The 13,075-nt window shown below is 36.5% G+C and overlaps 1 protein-coding gene and 1 long non-coding RNA gene across 3 annotated transcripts in view; one reads left to right on the top strand and one right to left on the bottom strand.

The window, feature by feature from the left end:
• The window catches only part of LOC115216636 (tRNA dimethylallyltransferase), a 351,240-nt gene that overhangs the window by 255,632 nt on the left and 82,533 nt on the right, over positions 1 to 13,075 (top strand). The gene's annotated exons all lie outside the window — the stretch shown is intronic.
• LOC118765135 overlaps positions 10,718 to 13,075 on the bottom strand; it is a 98,862-nt gene continuing 96,504 nt past the window's right edge. The window contains exon 2 of the long non-coding RNA XR_005000989.1: positions 10,718 to 10,930. This is a non-coding gene — a long non-coding RNA (uncharacterized LOC118765135). The remainder of the gene's footprint in view (positions 10,931 to 13,075) is intronic.

Below are 13,075 nucleotides of genomic sequence, written 5' to 3' on the forward strand. Positions count from 1 at the left end.
AATAAGAAACTACACAAAAAAAAAGGTCATGCAGTTTGTAAATAAGAGCCTTCAAAAGTAATTTTTAATATTGGTTTTAGAATATGTATTTTTGCCATAAATTAGTGTGTCTGTGTGTGTAATTGTTTTAGTGCGTAAGTAATGACTGACACATGTAGGCCTGCTGCCACAGATTTCTTCCTAAGTCTTTTTTTCTGATGTCATTCATCATCCTTGACAATATGACAATGTACAGTATAGCATGGCAGAAAGTAATGATCCAGTGGTGAACTGTTACTGTTGAAGTGTATGTCTCCATTATACATTGCCTTCACAATGGAATTACACTTACACACAGACACACATATGCACAGAGTGATATAACTATAGCCCTCAACCAAACTCCACTTATTTTTATTAAATTATTAAATTATTTTTATTATTAAATCAGTCATTTTTATTAAATCATTATGTGCAGGCATGGCTATGTGCTTAAGAAGTTTGCTTCACAACTAAGTGGTTTTGAGTTTAGACCCATTGCAAGGCACCTTAGGCAAGTGTCTTCTAGTATAGCTAACGAAAGTCTGATGAGTGAATTTGATTGGTAGAAACTGAAACAAAGGTCCTCATATATATGTGAGTGTTTGTGTGTGTCCTTGTCTTTGACATTGTGTGCTAATTGTAAACAAACAGCATTGTCACACAAGCAGGGTTGTTTATTTGCAATCAAATTCAATGAAAATGTATTTAGACTGAAACAGGTGAAGGTTAGCAACAAGAGAGCATCCAGCCACAAAATATCTAACTCAATGAATTTTGTCTGACCCGTACAAGCATGGAAAGACAGACATTAAAGCCTAATGCTGTCCAAACAGATGGGATGGTCACAGATAGGGAGTGTTTTTGATCATGTGTGTGCTCATCAGAGGCAAACTGGAACCAAACAACAGCAGATGTAATCCACCACAATCTATATTGTCATAATGAACAGGGTTACAAGATTGATGTGCAATTGTTACACTTGTCAAACTGATTTCTACACAATGTTGTTTCTCTAATTGCTGAAACATAGATCTTTTGTCAATCTTTATAACAAATGAGCAAGTACAGATTTTATAAACCTTCATTGCAGACCTGACTTTTTATACAAATTTTAACATTTGTCACCGAGGGAAAGCAAATATAAAAATGGTAGTGATATGATAATCTTTGCTTTTATTCCCTCCCCTTACCAAGAACCTTCATGTAGCTGTCTTACTGTTTCTCTCTTCCATTCTTTGCTTTCCTGTTCCCCACTCTCCCTACATCTCTGGTTCTCTCCTTTTACTTTTCCACTTTCTCATTGTGGTTATTTGTCATCCAGTTGTATGGAAAGGAACTAACAGAGATAATGCATGGAAAATAAGACTCTCCTTTAGTTGTGCTTGAGATGAAACTGCTTTGGAATGTCTAATTTGTCTTGTAGGGACAACACAACCTCTCTAATGTTAATCATTAAATGACACAAAAATTTTTTCAGAAAGTACATCTATTTATACTGTTACTCTTATTTGTTTCAGTCATTTGACTGCGGCTATGCTGAAGTACTGCCTTTCTTTTAGTCAAGCAAATCAACCCCAGGACTTATCTTTTGTAAGCCTAGTACTTATTCTCTTTTGCTGAACCGCTAAGTTACGGGGACGTAAACACATCACCATCAGTTGTCAAGCGATGTTAGTGGGGACAAACACACACACACATATATATATACATATATATACGACAGGCTTCTTTCAGTTTCCATCTACCAAATCCACTCACAAGGTTTTGGTCGGCCTGAGGCCATAGTAGAAGATACTTGCCCAAGGTAAAATAAAAGTACCAATCAGGTACTGAGGTTGATGATATTAACTAACACCACTCCACTCAAAATTGCTGGCCTTGTGCTGAAATTAGATAGAAAGAATTGTTATTATTATTATTATTCAGATTCCGCTGAGGTCGACTTTACCTTTCATCCTTTCAGGATTGATAAAATAAGTACCAGTTGAACACGGGGGGGGGGGTCAATGTAATCAACCCATCTCCTCCCTCCAAATTACTGCCCTTGTGGCAAAATTTGGAGCTTTTATTATTATTATTATTCAGGCTTTGTGCCTATAACAGAAAGGATTATTATTGTTATTATCATTATCATTATTATTATTATTATTATTATTATTATTATTAAATGCATTCAATGTAAAATATGTCTTCGACATCTGTTCTAGCACAGCTGTATATCTGCTTATGAAAGCCAATCACTTTTAAGTAACCCAACGTTATTTTAATTGTCACTTGAGTGCTATTAAGGGAATCTTTCAAAATTCCATAAGTACCGCGATAAATATGAGGTGGTATGGGTTAGATCCCACACTTCTACTTCACTTGGAACTGTTTTTCTTCTCCCTCTTCCTCCCTCTCTCTTTGTGTTTCTTTTTTCTTTTTTTTCTTTTGGTGAGGGGTGTGCTTATTTGTTTGTTATTGTTTTCGTGAAGTGATTACTTCAGAGGAAGTAAAGAAAGGCAGAACTGAAGAAACAATGAAATAATAATAGTTATGATTATAGAGGATGTTGTGCCTGTATAATGGTGATAGCGGAGATGGTGGTGTACTGCATGTTATTATGGTGATGCTGTTGAGATAGAATTGCGGATGCTGTTGAGGATGATACTAATGTTGCTGACGTCATCGTTGCGAGTGATGTTAATGCTGCTGTTTAACCCCACATCAGCTCTGATCAAGCAACACTATGATCACAGGCATACCAATTGTGACCGCCCTTTCTTTCAAGTTTCAGATCTCTGTCCATTTTCCAAGGATCTTCTTTAGTCAACTTTGTTGATTGTTTTGCAATGATATTTTGTCAAGTAACTGAATTCGATGACTGGCACCCGTACCAGTGGAGCGCTAACAGCTCCATCCGAGCGGGATCACTGCCAGAGCAGCTGTCTGGCTTCCATGCCAGTGGCATGTAAAAAGCACCATTTGAGCATGATCATTACCAGTGTCACCTTACTGGCACGTGAATAAAGCAGTCAAGCGAGGTCGTTGCCAGTGCCACTGGACTGACTCCTGTGCAGGTAGCACGTAAAAAACACCATTTGAGCGTGGTCTTTACCAGTACCGTCAGACTGGCCCTCGTGCCAGTGGCACATAAAAGCACCCACTACACTCTCAGAGTGGTTGGCATTAGGAAGGGTATCCAGCTGTAGAAACTCTGCCAGATCAGATTGAAGCCTGGTGCAGCCATCTGGTTCGCCAGTCCTCAGTCAAATCATCCAACCCATGCTAGCATGGAAAGCGGACGTTAAACGATGATGATGATGATTCATTTTCATCAATCAGTTTTGCTTGGAATTGTAGAACAGGAAGCTGTCCTTCACAGAGATGTTGAGATCATTAACCTTTTAGCATTTAAACAGGCCATAATCAACCCAAATATTTGACCCGTTTTATCTTCAAACTGGCCAAGTCTGGTCTCTCACACCTTCCCTACAATATAAAAATAAACGATCACATCACCAGGATCTCAAAGCTATGTGATAATGTGATAATGCATTATCAATTTAAACAATGTGAATAGATGATATATACAGAGAGAGTGGGAAGACAGAAAAAGAGAGAGAGAGAGAGAGAGAGAGAGAGAGAGAGAGAGAGAGAGAGAGAGATAGCTAAAAGACTGTAATAAAAAAAAAAACTGCATATATGTATAGTTCTCTATCTTTATTTTAATGTCAACATGGCCACAGTCTTTGGGCTGACACATATAAAAGAAATATTGTGCCCCAGCATGACTGCAGCTTTAAAGCTGAAACAATTTAAAGAAAATATGTATAGATATATATGTACATACACATATATATACATGAAGGCTTAGATTAGTCTTTACTCTTTTACTTGTTTCCGTCATTTGACTGTGGCCATGCTGGAGCACCGCCTTTAGTCGTGCAAATCGACCCTGGGACTTATTCTTTGTAAGCCCAGTACTTATTCTATCGGTCTCTTTTGTCGAACCGCTAAGTGACGGTGACGTAAACACACCAGCATTGGTTGTCAAGCAATGCTAGAGGGACAAACGCAGACACACAAACATCACACACATACATATATACATATATACGACAGGCTTCTTTCATTATCCGTCTACCAAATCCACTCACATGGCTTTGGTCGGCCCGGGGCTATAGCAGAAGACACTTACCCAAGATGCCATGTGGTTGGTTAGCAAGCTACTTACCACACAGCCACTCCTGCACCTTTGTACAAATTCTTTTGATTTCATTACATTGTCATCATCTGGTTCATAATTACTTGTGTGTTCAGTAGCTGTATATTTTAACTTCATAAAAATATCCATTAGTTCTCATGTAAGTATCTGTAAATTAAGGGTAAGATTAATATGTGTATATAGATTATAACTTCCTGTTTATTTATTTTCTTGTTTTAGGAAGAATGTAGAATAAATGATTTGATTGGTTAATAAAATAATGTTAGAGTAAGAATATACAGTGCTCCCTCTTTAAAAGGCGTCTCACTATACCGTGTCTCCACATATAATGCGGGTGGTTTGATGGACCCCAAATAACTTGAAGCAGAATTTCCATCATTATCGCTCACAACTTGCAAAAATCTTGATCAAAAGCAGAATTTCAGCGAATTTCAATAAAATACATACCTTAACCAACAGCTTGAAAATATTGCAATTGGTTACCATGTAATTGGGTGCCAATTATAGGTTTCGTTGATTTTGTAATGAAAACAACACCTTTTTGACTGGTGAGTGCTTTTGACAGCTTGTTTTCCATGATTTGATTGGATTGTTTGGAGAAGCTTCAGCCAATCAAAGGGTTTGAATGAGTGAAACAAATTGATATTAAACATACTTTTAAGGGCTTTCAAATCATTCACTAGGTGGCATGACATCAAAAATGCAATGTAAAAGCATTTCATAAGTATTTATTGAAAATTCTTATTTTATAGTCAATAGGAAGTAAACAATGTAAATATTTTTTTTAAGTTGTTGTAAGTGCTTGATATTTTGTAATAATAAATGTTAAACTTGATTGAATATGTTTATTTTTTCTGTTCGTGCACTTTACTAATCAAACCAAATATCTCATTTTCTTCTATTATCACCTGCCGCACCCCCAAACAGGATATAGTTGATTTTCTTAGACCCCCCCTCCATCAACCGCCCTATAAAGAGGGAACACTGTGGGAGGAGGAGCACTCCGTCAGTTCCGACAACGAGGGTCCCAGGTGATACGATCAACGGAACAGCTTGCTCATGAAATTAACGTGCAAGTGGCTGAGCACTCCACAGACTCGTGTACCCTTAATGTAGTTCTCGGGAAGATTCAGCATGACACAGTGTGTGTCAAGTCCGGCCCTTTGAAATACAGGTACTACTCATTTTTGCCAGCTGAGTGGACTGGAGCAACGTGAAATAAAGTGTCTTGCTCAAGGACACAATGCGCTGCCGGGAATTGAACTCACGACCTTACGATCATGAGCCAAATGCCCCTAACCACTAAGCCACGCACCTTCACACTGAGAGGGAACACTGTAATATAAAATTAAACTACAAACAGAAGATTTTAAATAATATAGGTATTTATCCAAAATCAAATCTATCTATCTGATTCTCCTCTCTCTCTCAATTAATTTTGAGTCAGTTTAACCGTGGAAAATTTTTGTATATCATAACTACGTCAATATAAGCAAATTATATTCTGGTGAAATGCTGCATGTACTATTAAATATTATATTATATATTGATTGGTTTAAAATTTATGGTGTCACAGTAATTGCAAATTTAACACTAATTAAAGGTACTATCATTATTTAACATAATCAAGGTGGCAAGCTGACAAAATTCTTAGCATGTTGGGAAAAAAATGTTTAGCAGCATTTATTCTAACACTTAAATATTTTGAGTTCAAACCCCTTTTAGGTCAACTTCACCTTTCATCCTCTGAAAGTTGATATTACAAGTACAAGTCAAACACTTGTCAATGTAGTGGACTCGTCATTTCCCTCTAAAATTGCTGGCTTTGTGCCGAAATTTGCAAACATTATTTAACATAATTAAGAAGGTTACTACCTTTCCTCTCCTGTCAAATGTTCATTGTAAACATTAGCAATTGTGAAGTCCATCTCTTTCATGACCCCAATTAAAATCCTATTGTAAACACTATCAAAACTTTGGTTTTCTTCCATAGACTTTCCTATCATAGATGTCAGATGAGGTGTTTTGCAATTTCTTTCTTGGCCAACTAGCACAGATGATATACTTTCTTATCACAGATGTGAGATTGAGGTGCACAGAATAACTTAGCTCAGTTAGATGCACATGATCACCACAGTCATTGTATGTGATTTAAACTCAAGATCTTACTATCACACTGATTAATACATATTTGTTTTAGGTTAAGGATTAAAATTAAGATGGTGGGAGCAGAAAAAGAAAAAGCCCTGTATGAAAATTCTCATCTCATAACCTTATTTCCTAAATAATCTTCCAAACATTCCTTGCAGCCATTTCTCTCCTACTTCACTGGCTTTAAGAACAGAGGTAAAAGAGGGGAAAGTGAGGAAGAAATATGGGGCTTCTTAGCAATTTACTATATCAATCAGGGTGAAATATTTAGTAGGTCAATTAAAAAAAACAAGAAAATAGTCAGCAGACAGAAGTGAGGGGTGAAGTGGGGCAGCATATGTGGAGGGGTTAGGGAGACATGATTGAAATGATATAAGTGGTACATTTAGTTATGCCCCGTGGCAGGATTTACTTTGTCACTTCAGTACCTGGGATCTCTAAATAACCTGAACTACTGCCCCTATTTTATAGGGCCCTTTTTTTCTCAACTAATAAGTTCATGAGAAATATTGTCTTATCACTTCTTTTTCTTTTTCCTTCTCTGCCCTGCTTTCCACGAATATTAGGATCTTTAAAGAACATGTGATAATGATGAACTGGGGCTAATGATATTGTTGTCTAAAGTACACAGGTAGTGTCACGAATGTCAACAAGACCAATCACCTTCTCCATCTTCATCATTTTATAATGAACCTTTCTACATAAACATAATAGTATTTAATAAAATATTCTGGGCAAAATTTTTTTTTTAAGTAAGTACACGAGTCAATACATTCAACTAAAAATTCAAGGTGGTGCCACAGTCTAATGACTCAAACAAGTGAAAGAAAGATATATGAAGTATCCTTAAACATTGTGTGTGTGTGTGTGTGTGTGCATAGTATTTAAAAAGGTTCTGAGAGTACATAAAGTATTTAATAAAATATGTTGAATATGCACACAGTAATAAAATATTGAAGTATATAAAGTATTTTAGGAAAACCTGAGTATCTTTTACCTGTTTCACTCATTGGACTGTGGTCATGCTGGAGCACTGCCTTGAAGGGTTTACTTAAATAAATTGACCCCAGTACTTATTTTTAAGTTTGGTACTTATTCAACTGGTCTTTTTCACCAAACTGCTAAGGGATGTAAACAAACCAATATCAGCTATCAAGCATGGTGTGGGACAAACATTACACACAATAGGCTTTCATGCAGTGGGACTGAACCTAAAAACATATGATTGGGACGCTAAATCCTTAACAAAGCTATGCTTGCGCCTCCACAGCCATGCCTGTGCCTGTATACATTTCAATGCAATATTCTGAGGTATACAATATATGATGAAGCCCTAAGTATAGCTTTTATCTTTTCATTTACTTTTGACTGCAGCAATGCTGGGGCACCACCCTGAAGGGTATTAGCTGAATAAATTACCCCCAGGGCTTATTTTTTTAAAAGCTGGGTCCTTCTATCAGTCTCATTTGTTGAACTGTTAAATGACAGGGGAATAAATGCCAACACTGGTTGTCAAGCAGTGGTGGGACACACACAAACACAAAGACATACACACATATATATATTCAACAGGCTTCTTTCAGTTTCTATCTACCAAATCCACACACAAGGCTTTGGTTGGCTTGAGGCTACAAGTAGAAAACACTTTGCTCAAGGTGCCATGCAGTGGGACTGAACCTGGGACCATGTGATTGAGGAGAAGGTTTCTTATCATACAGCCACAGAGTATTTGATTAAATAGGCTGAATATATGAAATATGAAGTCTTAGTGAAACATTCTCAGTATTGCTATATAAATTCTATGTTAGAAAATATATACATGAAAGGAGACTGCACTCATACTGAGAAGTAAGATATATAAATGATGAAAGCTGGATGAAGAAATCCCAGACATTTTAAGTAGAGGGAACTTGTGAAAGAGAAAGACTGACAAGGAGTACATGGGTAGATGTGGTGACACCTACAAAGAGACAACAAACACAATAAGCAGTGAGATACTGTGTTGGAGAAAAGTGGCCCAACTTACGTAAGCATGGTAAACATGTGAAACTGATGATGTTGTCATTTTTCCTCTCTCTCTCTCTCTCTCTCTCTCTGTCTTTATATATATCATCATTTAATGTCTATGTTCCATAGAGAGTGACAAAAAAAAAAGATAGAAATTTATTTTTAGAATGACATTGTTGAGTAGGTGTGAGAGGCCAGATATGATCAATTTTAACATCAAACAGGTAGAATATTTAGGCTGGATATGGCTGGTTTAAATGCTAAAGGATCAGCCTGCAACAATAGTTGGTATCAGTGCATGTAGCTATATACACTGGTGCCAGTGTATATAGCATTATAGAATAGAGTTGTAGAGCGGTGAGCTGGCAGAAACGTTAGCACGCCGGGCGAAATGCTTAGTGGTATTTCGTCTGTCATTACATTCTGAGTTCAAATTCCGCCGAGATCGACTTTGCCTTTCATCCTTTCAGGGTCAATAAATTAAGTACCAGTTATGCACTGGGGTCGATGTAATCAACTTAATCCCTTTGTCCTTGTTTGTCCCCTCTATGTTTAGCCCCGTGTGAGCAATAAAGAAATAAGAATAGAATTGTAAATGTTCAATGAAGCTATGCTCCAACTGGGTTTTGTGACTCATATATGAACCCTTACATATGACAGAGTCATAACAAAGAAAATAAAGCAATATCAAGTAGAAAACAATACCAGTAGTTCATGTTTCAATTCTGCCTAATGAGAAATTATAGCATCACTTCTGCTCTCTTTGAAATATAAATATCCAATTTATTCTTAAGTGGATTGTAAATTCATTACTTTTGACAAATACATAATAAATCTACGTCAGAAATATTAGGTACCTCATCTAGCTCTCTGTTGGCTCAAAGTTCACCATCTGGAACTGCTCTTTATGTGTGTGTATGTGAGAGAGTTTAACAAACCAGCTTTATGTCTCTTTATAATCTCTAACAAAACAATAAACACTCTGTAAGTTACATTAACACTGAAAAGCTAACAAATTTCTGTGATTATAATTATTTTAATAATGGTAGTTAATAATTAATGAATTTCCTGCTATACAAGATGTAGGTATGGCAGAGTAGCAAAGAAGCTCACTTCCCAGTCATACTAACTAACTAACATATGTCTTAAGGTTCAGTCCCACTGTGTGGTACCTTGGGCAAGTTGTCTTCTACCACAACTAAGGCCTTGTTGATTTAGCAAACAAGAACTGAAAGAAGCCTACTATGTGTGTGTGTTTCTCCAAAATCTCTGAGCTATAAGTGATAACATCATTGTTTTCCCTATCAACAAATCATTCACTGGTGTGGTGTCTTTGAAGACATATACAATAAGAGGTCCCTTGAAAAATAAGTAAGAGTTAGTGACAGGAAGGGCATCCAGTATTGTTTTACAATGCCTCAATAATATATCTGTCTATCCCAAGTTAGCATTAAAAAACAAATGATGTCATCGTCATCATCATCATCATTATTGATTTAATGTCTCCTTTTCTACACTCAGAAGAGAGTACATTGCTGCAGAGGTTTTTTTTTACAGCCAGTTGCCCTTTCTGTTGCCAACTTTCTTTATTTCCAAGTGACATAATGACCTTACTGTCTATCAAACATAACACTAATTTAATGAGCTTAATGTTTACAAAAATCACTCAACATATCAGAACATGTCAAGAAGCTTGGACATGTTTCATGGTAAACTTCAAGCAAACAACACTGTCAGGAGGCTGTTGTTTATATATACAATAGGTTTCTTTCAGTTTCTAGTTTCCATCCACCATGTCCCCTCACAAAGCTTTGGTTTGCTCAGAGTAGAAGGTGCCAGACTGGAATTGAACCCAAAACCATGTCATTGAGAAGCAAACTTCTTAAGTACTCAACTATACCTGTGCCTCCCCGCAAAAAAACAACAACAAAACAAAAAAAAACATGTATATAGGCGAATACAGGTATATCAAATCCTATACAACACAAGTTCCTAATTCATTAAAACAATCTTCACCTCTAGAGGATGTGTCATAATTTCCAAATAGCAATTAAGGCCAGCTCTGTATGAGAAGAGGAGGTATCTTCAAGACTTAGGAATTATCTAAATTTGACATGTCTTTATGGAAAAGGATAGATTTTTTTTGGAAATAAGAGGACAGTTGTGGACACATGTTTTTGCTTCAAAAGGTATTATCAGCAGGGCAACTGACAAAAGAAACCCAACCACAGCTACCATAGGCTTCTATATAGCTGTCTACTGGAAATAGCAGCCAATTTCCTTCCACTCACATTCTACAAGCTTTAAAAAAAAATAAAAGGACGCATTGGATAATGTGGTTTTAGATGTGTTTATTACTTCTGAATAAAAGATAGGGTGATTACAGCTGGAATGTCATTGCCCATTGGTTTACTGGCTGGACCAGGACTTATTTGGACCTATGCTAGTCTGTGTGATTTACAGTGTCCATTCTACTGGATTTGTCTGCTCCATCTCTTCAGCTCCTCCATTCTTCTGGCGGTTTTTTTGAGACATGGATAACAACTGGAAAGGAAGAAAAAGAAAAACATAAATGGTCATTGAAATACTCTTTTAATAACTGTTGCTGCTGCTACTGCTGTTGCTACTGCTACTACTACTACTACTAAAAATAATAATTCTATTATATGCACAAAATCTGAAATTTTGTGGGAGGAAGTTAACTAATTACATTTACCCTAAGGCTGAACTGGTATTCATTTTATTGACCCTGGAAAGATGAAAGGCAAATTCAACTACAGCAGCATTTGAATAACATCAACAACATCAACAATAATCCCTTATTTTCCATACTAATACAAGCTACACAGTTGTGTAGTACATCTTACCCAACATAAACCATCCACTTGCAGATGTTCATTCCCAATACAATGTCTCTTTTCCAGTCTGCCTCTGTATCAAACAGTGTTTCTCAACTCACTCAAAATTTCTTGCAAATGCATCAGAAAGATTACACATACCTCTTCATATTTGTTTTACTACTTAGTCAGGCAGAGAATGGCTTGTCTTTAATCGTTTAGCATTCAGACTATTCTGTCAAATGTAACATGTATTTATTCACATTAGAAGTTAGATAGATGTAAGGGTTTTATGGAGACCAGTCTGAAACGATGGCTGTTATCGATTGGTGTTCAACATCGGCAAGCAAATGCCATTTTGAGGAAGATCCAAGCAACTGTGAGAGGGCCAGCCATTGAATATGGCTGGAAAGGAATGATGAAACCTGGCTGGGGAGGTGATGATCTGGAAATGGACTTTTGATCAAATACCAGTCAGTCAAAACAGTAGGCGGGACGGACTGCACATCAGTGAGGGGGATCAGTTTGTCACAGGGTTAACTTCCCAGCTATTTGCTGGAACTAATTTATAACTGAGTGGACTAGAAGAATGTGAAACAAAGCATTTTGCTCAAAAGCACAACACATTGTCTGATTTTAGAATCTTAAGATCGCAAGTGCAACGCTCTAATCACTAGGCCATGTGCTTTCACCCACTACCCCAAGCTGGTACTTAATTAATCCAAAAAGGATGAAGAGCAGAGTTGATCTTACTCGAATTTGTACTCAGAGCACAGAAAGCCAGAAAAATTACCAAAAGGCACCTTGTCCTGAATTTTAATGACTACAAATTTGCTATCTACACATCTGTATAGATATAGATAAACTTCTCTCTTTTTTTAATTATGTACAAAGAAATCCTTTGTTGCTAAAAGCATGTTAGTCCCTAAACATCTCTTCACTCCCTCCTCTGTGGACCTAGTCTGCCTAAAACACCAAATAATCCGTAATAGAACCTATGTACCACTTAGTGGAACATGATTTTATATAACAGTAATGTCAATTTTTCTGTTTTACAGTACATTCCAACATTATATATATATATGTATATACATAAAAAGAGGCTCTACATGGGCCACTCAACTTATTTGTAATAGCAACCAAATTTCTCTTGAATTTTATGTGGTTGCCCTATAAAAGGACATTTTACATAATATATTCTTAGATAGTAGATCTGGTAGACAGAAGCTGAAAGAAGCCCGTCATGTGTGTGTGTGCATGTGCATTCTGTATCTTTTTTCTTACCACTATGTGACAGTTGTAAAAGAGTATCACCTTCTTACAGGCAGTGTCATTTGTATTCAATCATCTGTGAAAACATGATCAACCATGGAGAAATAACATTACCTAATGTTACTTACCAGCATCTGACAATTCCTATCTTAGTTTCTTTCTTATAATGGCATCATGTGAGTTCAGTCAAAACACAAAAACACATACATTCTAACAGACACCACATTTAAAACATTGATGCTGAAGATGTGTACATATACATACATGTGTATGTATACCCATATGTATGCATATAAATATATACAATACTTCGAATTTACATATAATCACACATGAATACACTAACACATGTTATTCTATTTTTCTAATACCATTTTCAGTCAGAGTCTGTGGCCATGCTGGAGCACTGCCATAAGGATTAATGCTTGTTTATTTTAGACTCATTCTCTGGAATTATGGTGTAGTAGTGAGTAGGACAGAGTTGCCCTTCTTTGCATTTCTTGCTATGGTGTGAGTTCATCTAGTATATCAAATAAAAATTTGTCTAATTGTTCCTTAAGTACATCCACTCCTAGTAGAT

The sequence above is a fragment of the Octopus sinensis genome, linkage group LG10 (assembly GCF_006345805.1).
Source record: "Octopus sinensis linkage group LG10, ASM634580v1, whole genome shotgun sequence".
NCBI lineage: Eukaryota > Metazoa > Mollusca > Cephalopoda > Octopoda > Octopodidae > Octopus > Octopus sinensis.